This window comes from Corapipo altera, unplaced genomic scaffold (assembly GCF_003945725.1).
Source record: "Corapipo altera isolate COAL_440 unplaced genomic scaffold, ASM394572v1 60972, whole genome shotgun sequence".
Taxonomy (NCBI): domain Eukaryota; kingdom Metazoa; phylum Chordata; class Aves; order Passeriformes; family Pipridae; genus Corapipo; species Corapipo altera.
Window position 1 is genome coordinate 264,892 of NW_020885013.1, and position 16,473 is coordinate 281,364.

Genomic DNA, 16,473 nt, shown 5'->3' on the forward strand with positions numbered 1-16,473 from the left:
TTTTTCAGACAGAGTTCACATCGAGATGTGACTTGCTTTATTGTGGTGAGCAAATTTGGTCCTGCTACTCTAGTTTTTAAGTGTTGATAGAGTGGATCCACTCCCCAGTGAGTTTTATCATGTTCTGTTTTCACAAATTACCATATTAATTTTTCTGGTAATACTAATTGGCCTGTCTTCAATTGACCCCATCCATTTTGTAGCAGCTTACCTCCGTTTTTATGTATCCACTGATGATCTGTTTCTTGATACTCTACCTGTTGATCTGTGTCTAATCCTTCTGGGACTAGAGTTGCTATTGGTTGTTCAGTACTCCTTGCAGCAGCCAATTTGGCTTCTGCATCTGCTTTTCTGTTTCCTATCTCTGGAACGGTGTTGCCTTTCAGGTGTCCCCTGCAATGCATTATAGCCACCTGTGATGGGAGTTGGACGGCTTCTAGCAATCGCAGGATCTCCTCAGCATGTTTTACAGCTTTTCCTTGTGTGGTTAACAGTCCTCTTTCCTTCCAGATTGCTCCGTGGGCATGTACAACAGCAAAAGCATATTTAGAGTCAGTCCAAATGTTGATTCGCTTTCCCTTTGCTAGTTCAAGAGCTCGGGTGAGAACTGTCAGTTCTGCTTTCTGAGCTGAGGTTCCTGCAGGTAAGGGGTTGGATTCGATTACCTGTTCTGTTGTAGTTACTGCATAACCAGCCATTCTTGTGCCTTGTTTCACAAAACTACTACCATCCGAGAACCAGTCGTCTGCATCCTGGAGGGGTTCTTCTTTGAGGTCTGGGCGACTGGAGTACACTGCTTCGATGGTCTCCAAGCAATCGTGTACAACAGGTTCTGCTGGGGTTTTTCCTTCTAGGAATGAAGTTGGGTTGATAATGTTAGTCACCTGAATGGTCACATCATCTGATTCAGCTAGGATTGCCTGATACTTCAGGAACCGAGAAGGTGACAGCCAATGGTTCCCTTTCTGTTCTAGCACTGCAGATACAGTATGGGATACTAACACAGTCATTTTCTGTCCCATAGTAAGCTTTCTAGCTTCTTCTATGTTTACAACTACTACTGCAACTGCTCTCAGACAGGTAGGTCATCCTTTGCTTACCTCATCCAGTTGTTTGGAGAAGTAGGCTACTGCTCTTTTGTGTGGTCCCAGTTGTTGAGCCAAGACTCCTAAAGCCATTCCTTGACGTTCGTGCGAGAACAACCAGAAGGGCTTTGTCACATCGGGTAAACCCAACGCCGGAGCCCTCATGAGTTCTCGCTTCAGTCTCTTGAAGGCTTTGTCTGCTTCAGGGGTCCAGGTTAAGTGGTCTTTGTTCACTTTCAGCAGATCATACAAAGGTTTTGCAATTATTCCATACTGATATATCCACAAGCGACACCAACCTGTCATTCCCAGAAAGGCTTGGAGGCTCCTCACCGTCTCTGGTCTGGGTGTCTGGCAGATGGTTTCTTTCCTCGCTGTCCCCAGGGATCGTTGTCCTCCCGATACTTCATATCCCAGGTACACGACTTTCTCCTGGACCAACTGGGCTTTCTGTTGAGAGACTCGATAACCACTTAAACCCAAAAAGTTTAAGAGAGATATTGTCCACTGAATACAGTCCTCTTTTGTTTCTGTTGCTATCAGGAGATCATCCACATACTGCAGAAGCACACCTTCTCCCAGTGACTGTTGCCATAATTCTAGCTCTCTGGCTAGTTCATTACCAAAAAGTGTGGGGCTATTCTTAAACCCTTGAGGCAAGACCGTCCATGTAATTTGCATCTTTCTCCCTTTGTTAACAGATTCCCATTCAAAGGCAAAAATCTTTTGACTTTCCTGTGCTAGGGGTAGACAGAAAAAGGCATCTTTTAGATCCAACACTGTAAACCAAATCAAATTGTCCCTTAATTTAGTCAAAAGTGTATAAGGGTTTGCTACAACAGGATGTATAGTTTTGGTTATTTGATTTACTGCTCTCAGATCTTGTACTAACCTGTAAGTTCCATTCGGTTTCTTCACTGGAAGAATTGGAGTGTTAAAATCTGATTCACACTCTATCAACAGTCCTAATTTCAAAAAGTTTTCAATTATTGGTTCAATTCCTTTTCTGTCCTCTAACCTCAGTGGATATTGTTTCTTTGCTACGGGCTTAGCTCCTGGTTGTAGTTCTATCTGAATAGGAGTTGCCCATTTTGACTTACCCGGGGTGTCAGTGGTCCATACCAGGGGGTACACTTGATCCATAATTTGATCAATATCTTGGTTGTTTGGCTTCGGTTCCATGCAGCTCATAGTTAAACTCAGAGCTGCCAGCAATTGTTCCTCCTTTACTCTGAATTCAATTTTACCTTGTTTAAATTTTATTACAGCTCCCAAATTTTCTAATAAATCTCTACCCAATAAGGGTTTAGGTGAACTTGGTAAATACAGAAACTGATGCAATCCCATTTGTTTCCCGATTTTAAACTTTAGAGGTTTTAAAAAGAAAACCTTTTCTGATTGGCCAGTGGCACCAATAACTTGTACATAATCATCAGTTTTAGGTATCAATTCCTGATTTAAAACCGAAAATGTTGCCCCAGTGTCGACCAAAAAATCCAGTTTTTCTTCTTCTTCCCCTAACCGAATTGTAACCAGCGGGTCTGCCAGGGAAAAACCAGCCGGTCCCCGTCAATCACTATCTTGATGGTCTATGACAGCCCCCCTCGAATTTCTATTTGCCCGAGTGGGACACTCTCTTTTCCAGTGTCCCTCTTTTTTACAATAAGCACACTGATTTTGACTTATCTCTGTTTGCCTAAAGGGTGAACCTCCCCTTCCCCGTGTTGCTTGTCCCCGACCACGACCCCTGTAATATCGTCCAGCTGTTACCAGGTTCTGTGTTAAAGCTGCAATCATTGCTCTTGTAAACCTTCTGTCTTCCCTCTTTTCCCTGTTGTTATACACTTTCCAGGTTTCATTCATTAAAACTTCTAAGTCTTTATTGGCAGGGTGATCTATTTTCTGCAATCTCTTCCTAATGTCAGGATTACTTTGTCCCATCAATAACCCCACTAAATGTAATTTACCTTCCTCTGATGACGGATCTAAGGTGGTGTATTTTCTCATAGCAGCCCTCAGTCTGTCCAAAAACTCTGTGGGGGTTTCATTTCGTCCCTGCCTTATATCATACAAGGCTGCCCAATTCACTGCTTTAGGAATAGCATTTTGTAATCCCACCTTAATCAAGTCCCTATATTTCATCAGCATTCTATAATGTTCTAAATTGTTTGGATCCCAGTTAGGTTGTTGCAATGGAAAAATTTGATCTACATCCCCTGTTAGAACTCCCGTGGCAATCTGACTTATCACTTCTCGTCTAGCTGTTTTTATTACCAGGTCTTTCTCTGTTTCTGTCAATTCTGATAACATTAAGTCAATATCATTCCAGTCTATTTCTTGATTCTTTGCAATCAATTCAAATCTTTTAGCTACCTTCTCAGGATTTTCCCTGAAGCACTTAGCTTCCTCTCTCCAGCTGTTCAGATCACTAGCCGAAAAAGGTACTTTCACTTTTGCCTGCGTGCCTGTCGGTGCTATTACCTGACGCAGAGGCACTAACATATGACCAGTCCCTGCTGTTTGTGCCCTTGTCTTGACCCCGCTCCTCCTTCTCCCACTCTGTACTGAAGCCTGACCACGATGAGTACTACTTATCCCTTCCTCGGGGTCATCTACACTCTCAACTATACTCCTAGAATCATCTGCTCCTAATCCCGATTCCTGCGGGCTACTTGGTCCCTGCCTAACTGGTTCCGGTCCTCTAAAACAAGCTGACTGCAATTCCTGAGGGTCCAAGATACTATCTCCATCACTCTCTCTCCTTCCTAGCTTAAGACACCTCTGACCTATGCTACAGGCATCACAGCAATGCTTTTTCGGCTTAGTATTTTTCTGATTTCTCTCTAATGCCAGTACAAGAGGGTCCTGGGGGGCTACATTAATTCCACAGCTTTTCTACCACTCTGGTTTATTCCTTAACGTAAAAAACATATCGGCATACATAACTTCATCCCACTTTTGCTCCCTACGGAGAAATAACATAAGCTGTAAGATGGTATTGTAATTAAGGTTCCCCTGCGGAGGCCATTTTTCGCCATCATCCAAAGTGTACAAAGGCCACCAATTCTGGTAATATTTTAAAAAGGTCTTCTTACTCAGATTACCCCCAGAAGTTCCTCCTAATTCCTTCCAATGACTCAAGATACATCCTACAGGAGTCTTAGAATTTATCTCCTTGCTTCCACTGATTCCCATTATGAAAGCAGGGAGTTAGATCTGAAATATGCTAACAACCACAACTACAATATTCTACACAGTATTCAACCACCAAACCCTAATACTGGTTTTCAACAAAGATTTCCTAGAATTACTAGCTTTATAACCAGTTTCTGAAATTACTAGTTCTTATAACCAACTTGCACTAATACAAAAATCCAAAAGATGTCACCCTTAGACCATAAATACACCTGGCTCTCACAACGAGCCTATATATTCACATAAATCCACAAGATCCTGCTGTCAACCACCGAACGCCCACTTTTGTAACAAATCCTTATACTCAAAACACAAAATCCAAAACAGATGTTAAAATTCTGGGCGTATTGAAAGAAACACTGGCCTATGAATCCTGCAACAATAATACCTAGTTTCCTCTAAAGTTTGATTATTTCCACATCTGACACAATACAAATTTAAAGTCCACCCTAACCTTATTTCTTGGGAGGATCTGGGTCCTAGAATATACTTAAAACAGTTGTTACATAGAGCACGCACATACAATGAACAATTGCAAAATGGACAGATCTTAATTCTGGGTTTTAAGCTATGTGGTGGATTCACAGTCAATCTCTCAGATCCCCTCCCCATACAGATTTAACAGGATGTTTCTATGGTTGGTTCAGGGTGAACAGAAATTTCAGGAGTTTGAAATTGCCGACAACACAGAGCAAGAAGACAGAAAATTAACAGAGCAATATAGCACGCACAAACTGCTATGACAATTGCTATTTTCCAAGAGTGCATAATAGATAGTTCTAAAACATAGACAAAAGAATAACCAAAGGAAACATAGGTGCTTTGTTTTCCTTGATGTAAACACTATTAGACCAAGTACAGACAAAACCAGAACATACCAACCCAGAGGGGTTATTCCCCAGGAAGAGCGTCCTCTCCCGTATTCCCCGCGAGAGACGGTGTCCCGTTTTCGACTTACGGGTATCCAATAACCAGAACCAGAATAAACAAAACCAGAAACCAGATATAAATACCTTTTATCAATAGGCAGTGTTCTTGTCCAGTCCCCACAAGAGATCACCGAAGGAGGGAGCCCCTTCGGGTAGAAAGACTTACCCAAGGGCGCCCAGGGGGTCCCGTCCTCCCAGGGTCTCCGCAACCGGGTGGAGAAGTTGTGTTGCCGCGGTCGCCAAATGAATCCGAAAAATCGGTCTGAGAAACTGCCCAGAGACTTTGATCTTTTGAGCAGCAAAGGTATTTATTTGCTGCTCTGGGAGCAAGCCAGCTCGCGCTGGACAAACTTGCTCACCGACTCTTCAGAAAATCAGCACTTTTATACAATTTTTAGATGTGATTAAATGCATATTCAAACGATTACAACATCTATCAATACATATTAAAAATAGATGGAGAATAGGTGGAACTTGGGGCGGTGCTTCTCTTGGCACCCCATTTCAAGGGGTCGTTCCCATCTTCATCCATGGGGCAGGGGGCTTTAACTCCTCTTCCTCAGTTTGACCTTTCTTCCTTTCCATTGTTCTTGACCCGCTCAGTGAAACTCAGAAAAGCCCTGGTTCCAGACCTATTTCTCCTATTCAAATGTCTACCTGATCCTGTTATATTTCTAATTTATTGCCTCTAAGTCTATTTTATGTTCTTGTACTATAAGCTTAAGCTTTGGTCCAGTAAGTAGAACAGAACGAGCAGAGATCGTCTTAGATGTTAGCATCTTGTTAGCAGGCCCAAATTTCTTAGTTAACTCTTCTGGGCCTGGCCTCCTGTTTCAGTAAGGTAAACAAACATGGGAAACTTTTTCTCTACTGAGATATCACGAGACACAGAAGCATCAGCTATCCTACTGAGACCTTACCATGTACAAACCACAAGGGTTGAATTAACAGAGCTTGTGTAATTTATTAAAACAGTCGTACCAGAGCTCCTGCTTGTAGAAGCCCTTCACCTAGAAATATGGGACAAAATCGGAAACCTCATGAGACTGAAAGCTCAGGCAGGAGACCCCCGAGCTAATAATGCCATTCCAACCTGGCAAATAAATATGTCTGCTTTACATAGAGCCCACGAGCGAACAGTACAATCATCCCACACTAACACACAAAGCCCCACCCACGCTGCTGGTCACAGCCCGAATCCCATGCGTAGATACACAAACGCACAGGGTTTACCGGGACAGGAGGGAAACACTTGTGATTTAAGTTACGGGTCAGGTGCCGGTAGCCACGAGAGTACGGGTCGTGGGGAGGGAACGGAGCCTGTAATGAGGGATCCCAGCCCATGGGATCAGTGTATAGGGCCCCGCTGCAGTGATGAAGGGGGGAACCCAGCCTATTTGCCACCTCACACTGTAGATGAACAGCGACCACATGCACCATCTCTTCCAGCCCCAGTGCCACCCCGCTCCAACCTTAGGCTTGGGGGGGAGGAATGACCCCTCCCCCACACCGTGTCCTTCATTCACCACCACCCCCCACAGGGAACCAGGTTTACTGGGACCACAGGGGGGAGGCATGGGGGGATGAGGAGGAGGGACCAGAGATGGTTCCACCGGGAGGGAGCGAGGGGGCAAGCGGGGGAAAATCGGTTGACAGGTGGGAACTGTGTCGGAAGGAGGCATTTCGAGTGGGAGACTTGCAGGTTATACATGCATGCCCAGTCATTTTTCGTCAATGTCAGCCCCCTCAATTCCAACCTCTGCCATATAAGGTGACAAAGGAATTGAGGCAATTGGTAAGGGAAACTGGCATGTCCTCAACCAATACTTTTGCGTATTTGGAGATGCTGAGTTCCATCTGTGTTTCTACACCTCATGATTGGAAGACCTTACTGAAAGTAGCTCTTACTAACACTCAGTACAGCGTCTGGTTAACCGATTATCGGGAGAATTGCTCTGTGTATGCTAACAACCCACAAACAGGCATAACAACACACCAACTAACCGGGGAGGGGAATTACAGCACAGTAGATGCCCAGTCCAATTACCCCAGAGAAATATACAAGGTATTTGTAAAACTAGTCCTGAAAACCATGAGGAAATTACCCACTACAGACCAGGATAGTAACCTGTCTTTCACGAAGGTATTACAAGGTTCTACTGAACCATACTCACAATTCCTAGATCAGCTGCAATCTACTTTAAACAGGCAGGTTGAGCATGACGAAGCCAGAGAGATGCTTTACAGGCAACTGGCTTTTGAGAACACAAACCCAGACTGTAAAAGAGCTTTGCAGACCCTTCCTAAAAGGGAGAGTTGCAGCATTGCTGAGTTGGTTCATGCCTGCCAAGGGGTTGGCTTCGTGGAACACCAGTCTGCCTCTTTAACCACAGCCCTAAGTGCCCAGCTAAGAGTGCAGGAAGGAGTCAGACCCAGAAGTGGTTGCTTTAGATGTGGTGCCCCTGACCACTTTCAAAAAGATTGCCCAGAGACCCTCTGCAGTAGCATCCCACAAGTACCCAAACGGGAGGAGGGGGTCAAAAAACTCCTCGCAGCGGGGAAACTGGAAGCAAGAGGCGTTGTTGCATGCCCCAGTACAGTAAATAAATGCGACTCAAGGGGAAAAGGCTTGCGATTTGTGCCCCTCCACCACAACTGAGAACCAGTCATCATATCTTCCACAGATGTAGTACTGATCCTTACAGGGCTTTGGGGTCCCTTTAGCCCAGGGGTGCATGCACTACTAATTGGGAGATCTTCAACCAGCAGAATGGGTTTATTTGTGCTGCCTGGAGTAATAGACTCTGACTCTCGTAGTGAAATTCAAATAATGACCTGGACCCCTTCACCCCCTTGTTTCATCCCTAAGGGACAAAAAATCGCCCAAATAATCCCCTTCTACAGCGCATTGCCTGCGGGGGAGGGGGAGTGGGGTTCAAGGGCCTTAAGTAGCACAGACCAGCCACAAATTTACTGGGCAACAACCATTACAACCACACAGCCGTGCATGACGTGCCAGGTTGATGGGCACTAAATTACAGGCTTAGTGGACACTGGAGTCGATGTTACCATCATAAAAGACTCCTAATGGTCACTTAACTGGCCCACTGTTTGCCCAACTGCAACCATTCAGGGAGTGGGAGGCACACAAAGACCCAAACAGAGTGCTCAAATACACAGTCTTGGGACCAGAAGGACAAATAACCAAAATAGCTCCTTTTGTTGCTCCCATTCTGTGTACATTGTGGGGACAGGATGTTCTTGGACAATTCGGCACAGTAATGCAAATTGCTCCTGCAAGCAGTCAGGTTTTCAATAGGGGCCATTGACCAACCAGCACATCAGACCCACAAGAATATAAGGCTTTGGTTGACACTGGTACACAATGTACCCTGATGCCATCAAGATATGTAGGGACAGCATCTATTTCCATTTCTGGGATGACAGGAGAATCCCAACAGTTGACTGTACTGGAAGTTGAAGTGAACCTGACTGGGAATGAATGGCAAAAACAACCCATTGCGACTGGTCCAGAGGCCCCACGCATCATTGGCATAGATTACCTCAGGAGAGGATATTCCAAAGACCCAAAAGGACATCGTTGGGCTTTTGGAATAGTTGCTGTGGAGACAGAAGAAACTAGACAGCTAAGAACCTTGCCTGGTCTCTCAGAAGACACCTCTGCTGTGGGACTGCTAAGGGTTGAAGAACAACAGGTGCCTATCGCCACTGCAACTGTGCATCATCAGCAACACAGCACTAACCAAGACTCCATGATTCCCATCCGTAAGTTTATTCCTGAACTGGAGATCTAAGGGGTGGTCAACAAGACTCACTCACCTTTCAATAACCCTATACAACCAGTGCATAAGTCCAATGGAGAGTGGAGGCTGACAGTGGACTATCATGACCTGAATGAAGTCACACCACCACTGACTGTTGCTGTGCCGGACATGTTGGAACTTCAGTACGAACTGGAGTTCAAGGCAGCAAAGTAGTGCCACCACTGACATTGTTAATGTGTTCTTCTCCATTCCCCTAGCAACAGAGTGCAGGTGTAACAGACAGATAACATAGAAAATGCCAAAAATTATGTTTCACCATTATTTCTGCCTGTCCAAAAACTTCCTACCAAAAATTCTGTGTCAGTTTTCCACCAGAAGTTCTCACCAGAATTTTCCCACTGGAGTTTTCCTGCCAAAGGATCCTGTTATTGTTCATGGTGTCATGGTTTGAGAGCTTCAAAATCTAATTCCCTAGTCCAAGCCCCCTCCTACATCTCAACCCAATGTGAGATGGTTTTCCAGACAACCACACGAGACTCAAAATGGGGGAAAGGGAACATATTACAATGACTGTACAAATAAATACTACAATACATTATATACAATCTTAGCTATCTCTGCCATGACATAAAATTATTTACAATGGATCAAATCTCTTCTCCCCTCCAAATAAAAGTCCAGAAGGGAAGAAGGAAATGATCTTTTTGTACTCTCAGAACAGTAGTCTCTAAGGCAGCAAGTTTTCTTCCTCTCATGCATGCAACAACTGTGGCTGGATCTCTGCCAGTACTCACCAGGGGGTATCCAAACCCCCTCGACCACTCGTTTCTAAGCGAGGGTCTTCTTCCGTAGGCTGTGTTCACCAGGACAAGGGTCACTTCACTACGTCATATCACGAAGCTCAGGGGTCTTCGTGATGGTCCCTATCTTCAGGGGATTCAAGTTCCCTACAGAACTGATGCCAATAAGTGCCCCCAAGAAGGCGCAGAGAACTGCTCAGAGACAAGTTTTAGTCTTTAAGCAGCGAGGTATGTTTATTTAGGCAATGTTGGAGAGTAGCCAGCTCGCGCTGGACAAACTACTCTGTCTCTTTAGTAAGCAGACATGATTATATACCATTTTTACAGGTGATTGCAAAATTTCACATACATATTCATATAATTGCAACATCTAGTTATAATATTCATAATAGACGGAGTTTGAGTGGAGTCAGGGGTGTGGTCTTCAATTTGGGGAGAATCTAGGAGGGTTGTTCCTGTTTCTTCATCCTCTGGGAGTCGGATTTTACTCCTCTTCCTCGGCTGAACTTTTCAACTTTCTTGGTTTTTACTGACTCCATGGTGAATTTTGCAAGACTCTTGGACCCGAGCCCCCATTTCGCCCCTTATCTTACTTAAGTTAGATGTGTGCATTCTTCCAGTGTACGGTACCACCTGATCTCTAGGTTTTGGCAGTACATCCTAGCTAAGTATTGGCAAAATGCTCCGTGCTCTTGTTTATACCTACATTCTGCCTTAAAATCTGATTTTAACTCTCTACCTGCTTTCTGGGCCTTGTCTGGCTTCAGAGCTCTGTGCTCTGTCTCAAGCAGCAGGGGGGGCCAAGGTCACCCTCCGGATTCTTCTCGGTGCTTTTCAGCTCCTCTCTGTAAGTGCTGTAGCACTTTAAGACTCTTTCAAGTAAGAGTCCATCATTTTCCTCCTTTCTTGGAGGTCTCAGAGGGGTATGGGGTTTTATTTCAGTTCTTACCCCAACTTCCTCTCTCTCTCTGTTGCTGCAGGTTCTCGTTCTCTTTCTCTCTCTCCTTCCAGGAGTTCTCTCTGCCTGCCTGTTGTTGCTGCTTGGTCTTATCTCTCCTGGCTCTCTGCTGTTCTGCCGCCACTTTTCAGTATCTTTTGCTACCGCTCACAGTGGAGAAACATCTCCTGGCTCAACTACAGACACTTAGTTCAGTCTAACACTGTTCCAAGTCTCTGCAGCCCCCAACCGGGGCTGGGGGACCAGAGCCCCCCCAGGGGGGGTTCCTGTTCTCACTCCTCATGGCTCTCACAACATGGTTACTTCTTCTACCACCAACTACAACTACCTTCTCTTCCGTTCTGGTTGTGATATGTTTATATTTTGCAGAAGCGCTCATTGGGTAAAACCTCAAAACTTCAAGGGTCACCACCCCCTGGGGTTTTACCATTTTATAACTGCAGGGGGAAAACTGTTTCCCCCCACCACACATGGTTATCATATCTCTTCAAACATCTGAATAGGGCTATGTGCCAAGAAACCACACACAACCTCCTTTAAACACTATAAAAGTTGAGGAGAAATTTGGGAAAAGTAGGGAAAGAGCAGTGGGAAAGAGAATTGGCTATAGCAGCTGAAAGTCTCTCCCCCACCTCGCCCTCACCTTTTCTTCTGCCACCATATGCTGCCCGCCTGTCGCCAGAGACCGGACCTCTGCCATCTTGAAGTGGACTGAGACCCACCGTGCCACCTGCGTGAGTTCTCCACCCCTGCCATATTTCTGAGGGCCGAGAGGTGCGGCTGGACCGAGACCTCCGCACGACCTGGGACATGGCCCAGTGTGAGCAGGGAAACCCACATCCTGACTGCATTCCAGAGAACTAAAGTTGTAAAAGACCTCCTGAAGCTAAAGAGATAACATCGAAAGCGGCAGAGAATGAGAAAAAAAAGAGGCAGAAAACTGCTTCTCTCTCTCTCTCCCCCCACCCCACAGACCAACTCGACGGAAAGGTAGTTTTTGGTGGTATCTTTTTTCTGCTTCTAAAAGTAATCTTAACATTTTCCAATCTTTTCTTATTTTTTCCTCTCTTAACAATTAATAAAAACAGTTTCGGTATCAACAGATAACTTGTATGAGTTTTAATTTTACTCAAGGGAATATTCTAATCTAAAAGTTCTTTCTGCAATATTTAAGCAGATTGTAACAGCAGGTCACAGATTGCTTTTACCTGGAGGGGTGTCCAGTACACCTGGAACCAATTTCCGTGGGGTAGAAACACAGCTCCACCATTTGCCATGGGTAGACCCAGACTGCACTGGAAAAGGGTGAGGCTCCAGAACATTTACAGTACATTGATGACATCATCATATGGGGGAACACGGCAGAGGAAGTTTTTGAGAAAGGGGAGAAGATAATCCAGATTCTCTTGAAACCAGATAAGTTCACCCCGGTTTTGGTTGTAATGTAACTTTTAAGAGGTAACTCTCCAGAGGAAGGAGCGAGACTTTGGGAAATTTGCTGTAACTTTCATGAGTAAAAAAATTTGGGAAAATTGCTGTAACTTTCTGGAGAAGATCGCTCCGAATTTGTAAGGTAACCTTTTTAAGAGGGACCTTTCCAGGGAGAGGAGTGATGAACTTTGGAAATTTGCTGTAACTTTTAAGAGGAACCCCCTGGGGATGTATTCACTCCGAATTTGTGGTAACATGGAACATAATGTGCAAGCACTTAATAATCTATTAGATGAATTTGGTGCCAGGTCATCTCCTCCAGAAATGGAATGGGCACAAGATAATTGGTATAATATTCAAACAATTGTTGATCGAATCTCTACCCTGCAGACAGGAGCAAGAAAACGTAAAGGAAAACCTATTGTTTGTTCAATATTAGGTGCAGCTATAATAACTGCAATTAACAACAAAGAACAGCAGTAAAAAACTCACATGAAAGTGGTTAACTCACTGCAAGACTCAGTTAAGTCTTTGCAGATGCAGTTGGAGGAACAAGAGGCTACTGTCACTGTCCTCCAGGAAGAGATAAGGAATGAAAGGGCTACAGCCCGTGTGCTCTGAGAGGAGCTGTATGCAAGATTAATGAGAGAAGGAAAAAGGGAGTCAGAGTTGGAGTCACCTAAAGAAATATACCCCCTCTCTGACTTAAAACCTTTGCGTGACCAAGTGGAAAAGCTGTCGGTGTCTCTCCGTCCCCTAATTAAAACAGAATACACATATGAGGGCTCGGATAACGATATACCTCAAATAACTACAAAAGAAGTCACTTATACAGCAACTGAATTAGCTAAGTTAAAAAAAGAATATAGCAGAACTCCTAAAGAATCTGAGACTGAGTATGTTTGGAGAGTCTCTCTTACTGGGGGTGACCAAATTTTATTATCAGAAAAAGAGGTTGAAGGATTTTGGGGAGCCAGAGTTTTCCTGACCACAGGAGATAACTGTGCACCCTGGTCCCTTACCCAAGGAGCAACCTATTGGGCTGGAGGACTCAACCCCTTAGAAAGGGGAGATCCTCTGGCTATAGTAGGAAATGTTAATCAGATTGTAGAAAGCGTTCAAAAGGCTGCTTGTTTACAAATGATGTATGATAGGGAATTGACACCAAGACGTGAATCCCCTATGATGCTGCCTGTAGACCCTAAAAGAATGATTCCCCTTATCAGGGGACTCCCTGAGGCTATGAAACCCATTGGCATTCAGTTAAAAGGACAAATAGAAAGCCTCACCAAAGGGGAAAGAACTGCAGCCACTTTAGAAGCAGTTTTAACCCCCAGTCGTTACCGTGGAGAAAATAAAATTTGGACCTGGGGAGAAGTGGTACAGGAATTAATTAATTATGGAAGAGAATATGGTCCAGTACCCTCAATTACTACTGATACTAAATCAATTCGGCTCACCGAATGCAAAAGTACTCCAACAAGACTCCGAAAAGTAACATTCTCCTCTGGACAAGGAGGACCCACTAACACTGGGGGATACAGGGAAAAAAGGAATGCCCTGTGGATTGTGGGCTTGCAAAAAGGAATCCCAAAATCCCTAATGGATGGCCAACCCACAGATAAATTAGAAAGCTGGTTTTACCATTAAACAAAGTAAGGTCAAGGGACCTGCCTAGGAAATTAAGTTCCTAGGAATAGTGGCAAGATGGACATCACCATATTTCAACAGAGGTGATTAACAAAATAGCAGCTATGTCTCCACTGACCAGCAAGAAGGAAATGCAGGCTTTGTTAGGTGCTGTGGGCTTTCAGAGAATGCATATCTGAGAGTACAGTCAGATTGTGAGCCCTCTCTACCTTGTGACACAGCAGAAAAATTATTTCAAGTGGGACCCTGAACAACAAGCCTTTGAACAGATCAAACAAGAGATTGCTCATGCAGTAGACCTTAGACCAGTCAGGACAGGACAGGATGTGAAAAACATGCTCTACACCACAGACAGGGAGAATGGTTCTTGGAGCTTCTGGTAAAAGTACCTGGGGAGACTCGAGGATGACCTCTGGGTTTCTGGAGTCATGGATCTGAGGCCAACTACACCCAAATTGAAAAAGAGGTCTTGGCAGCTTATGAAGGGGTTTGAGTCACCTCAGAAGTGATTCACACTGAAGTACAGTTCCTTCTGGCACCCTGACTGCCAGTGTTGAGCTGGATGTTCAAAGGAAAAGTTCCTTCTACACATCATACTACATGGAGTAAGTGGATCACTGTGATCATACAGCGAACTCGGACAGGAAATCCTAATCACCCTGTGATCTCGGAGATAATTACCAACTGACCTGAAGGTGAGAATTTTGGACTATCATCCGAAGAGGAGCAGGTGACACGTGCTGAGGAGGTCTCACCATATAATCAGTTACCAGAAAATGAAAAACGATATGCTGTCTTCACTGACGGTTCCTGCTATATTGGCTGCTGGAATGGAGACCCCGCTGCCGACAGCAGGATCCATGGCAGAGCCACCCGCGGCTGTGCTGTCCGCCCCTGGAACCGTGGTAACGGGAGCTGTGGCAATGGGCGGAGCACGGTCGGTGGCCAGGGTTTCAGTCGTGGCTACCCCTGCGTTGCTGACACCCAGAGCCGCTGGTGGCGCCATCCACGGCTGGCGTGGGACCGGGAAGGACTGGAGTGGGGGGAAATGGCGGCATGGAGGGTTGCCACCGTGCCGCTTGTGGCAGTACCTTCCCCCTCGGGCGTGGCAGTGGCGGGATGTGGCATGGCGGGGGGTGCTGTGGGGTCCGCGAGAGCGGCGGCAGGGGAGGCCAGAGTGGTGACCACTCCTCTCACGGGCTGTACCGCGGCAGAGTAGAGTGCTGCGAGGAGTGCAACGGGGGGGCAATGGACAGACTACTATTATGAAGGTCAGAGGGGTCCGCTAGCTCCCTTTAGCTGTGCAGTGGCCATGAGATCACCACAGAATGACCATGCAGCAACATGGACACAACCAGCTTACTCCTGCCATGAGGCGGAAGTGAAAGTGCCTCTTCTGTCACCACCAGTTCAACCAACACACAACAAATGCACAACCACTAAAGCACCACCATGGCACTCCTACCAAGAAACCAACCCACAACCCTCGCCAGCCTCAGAGCAGCTTCTGCCCCGGAGACGGTCTGATGGAGGAGGAAGAAGAGAAATTGACTCCCTGGAAATCCTGACTGAGCTGTGGCAGATCGCCCTCGGTGAGACAAGGGAGCCAACAAGAAGACAGGCAGTTTTGGATGCTGCAGAGGAGGAAGAGCAGCGGACATGACTGCAGATGGTGCTTCAACCCGAGGAAGAAAATACAGACTGGGAGAGCACATGGAGCATATGCCTACCCGAACCAAGACCATCAGTGAAACCAAAGCTACCGATGTTAAAATGGACAGTATACATATTAACTACCCTATCAACGCTAGCAGTCCTTGATTTTGTGCTATGGGAATCTCAACTGGGACATCACAGATCACCCATTGACACAACTAACAATCCAAAGGTAATACTACAAAGCACAACAGACATACAACTATCAGCTCCCATATTTAACTTTCTAAGTAACAAAAAGACAACCTTACTAATTAACAAATTATCTACTGTTATAAAAGGTTCTTTTGTGTTGCTGGGGTGAAGGATAAAAATGTCAAGAGGGACCTTAAATCAAGTATTTACTTCTCACGATTTTAAAATTCTGTTTACCAACATGCCATACTCAACATGGAAAACCAAACCTAAACAAGTAGCAAAGAAACAACCAGTTACAATTTCAACTGCCGAAACACATAACCCTGTACACACAGTTACTGCAAAAGCCTTGATAAAGCAAAGCAAACAAGTCCAAAAATGCCCTACTGGGTTGCAACAAATGACACGTAAAAATACACACCCCTAAATCCATTCAAAACACAAACGCATAAATTGACCTTTTCCCAAATTAAACAATTAGAGAGGGAGGCAAAGACAGAAATATCAAACATTTTTAACAGCAAAACAAACCTAATATCATCCAAACCTGGTTAACAAGTTTTCTTAAACTAACATCCCCAAAGCAAAACACAGACATCATAACCACTAATAGCCCAAACATTAACTCTGTTTCCATTAGACCCACTGAAATCACTCATTCTGTAGAATAGAGACTACTTCACTCATGGAGAGGGTCAATTAACAGCAGATTTTTCCTAAAAGCAACTCTAAAAACAGATAGCCCTAAGTCAGTAATACAGTAGCCTTTCCTTAAAACAGAAGTGA

General features: G+C 45.0%; 1 long non-coding RNA gene across 1 annotated transcript; it reads right to left on the reverse strand.

Annotated features, from left to right (window-relative positions):
* Nucleotides 1–487: 487 nt before the first annotated feature.
* LOC113958936 lies at nucleotides 488–9,240 on the reverse strand. The gene is made up of 3 exons (XR_003531654.1): nucleotides 9,071–9,240; nucleotides 3,865–3,871; nucleotides 488–498 (listed from the first exon to the last, which is right to left on the reverse strand). It is a non-coding gene; the product is annotated as an uncharacterized LOC113958936 (long non-coding RNA).
* Nucleotides 9,241–16,473: the final 7,233 nt, after the last annotated feature.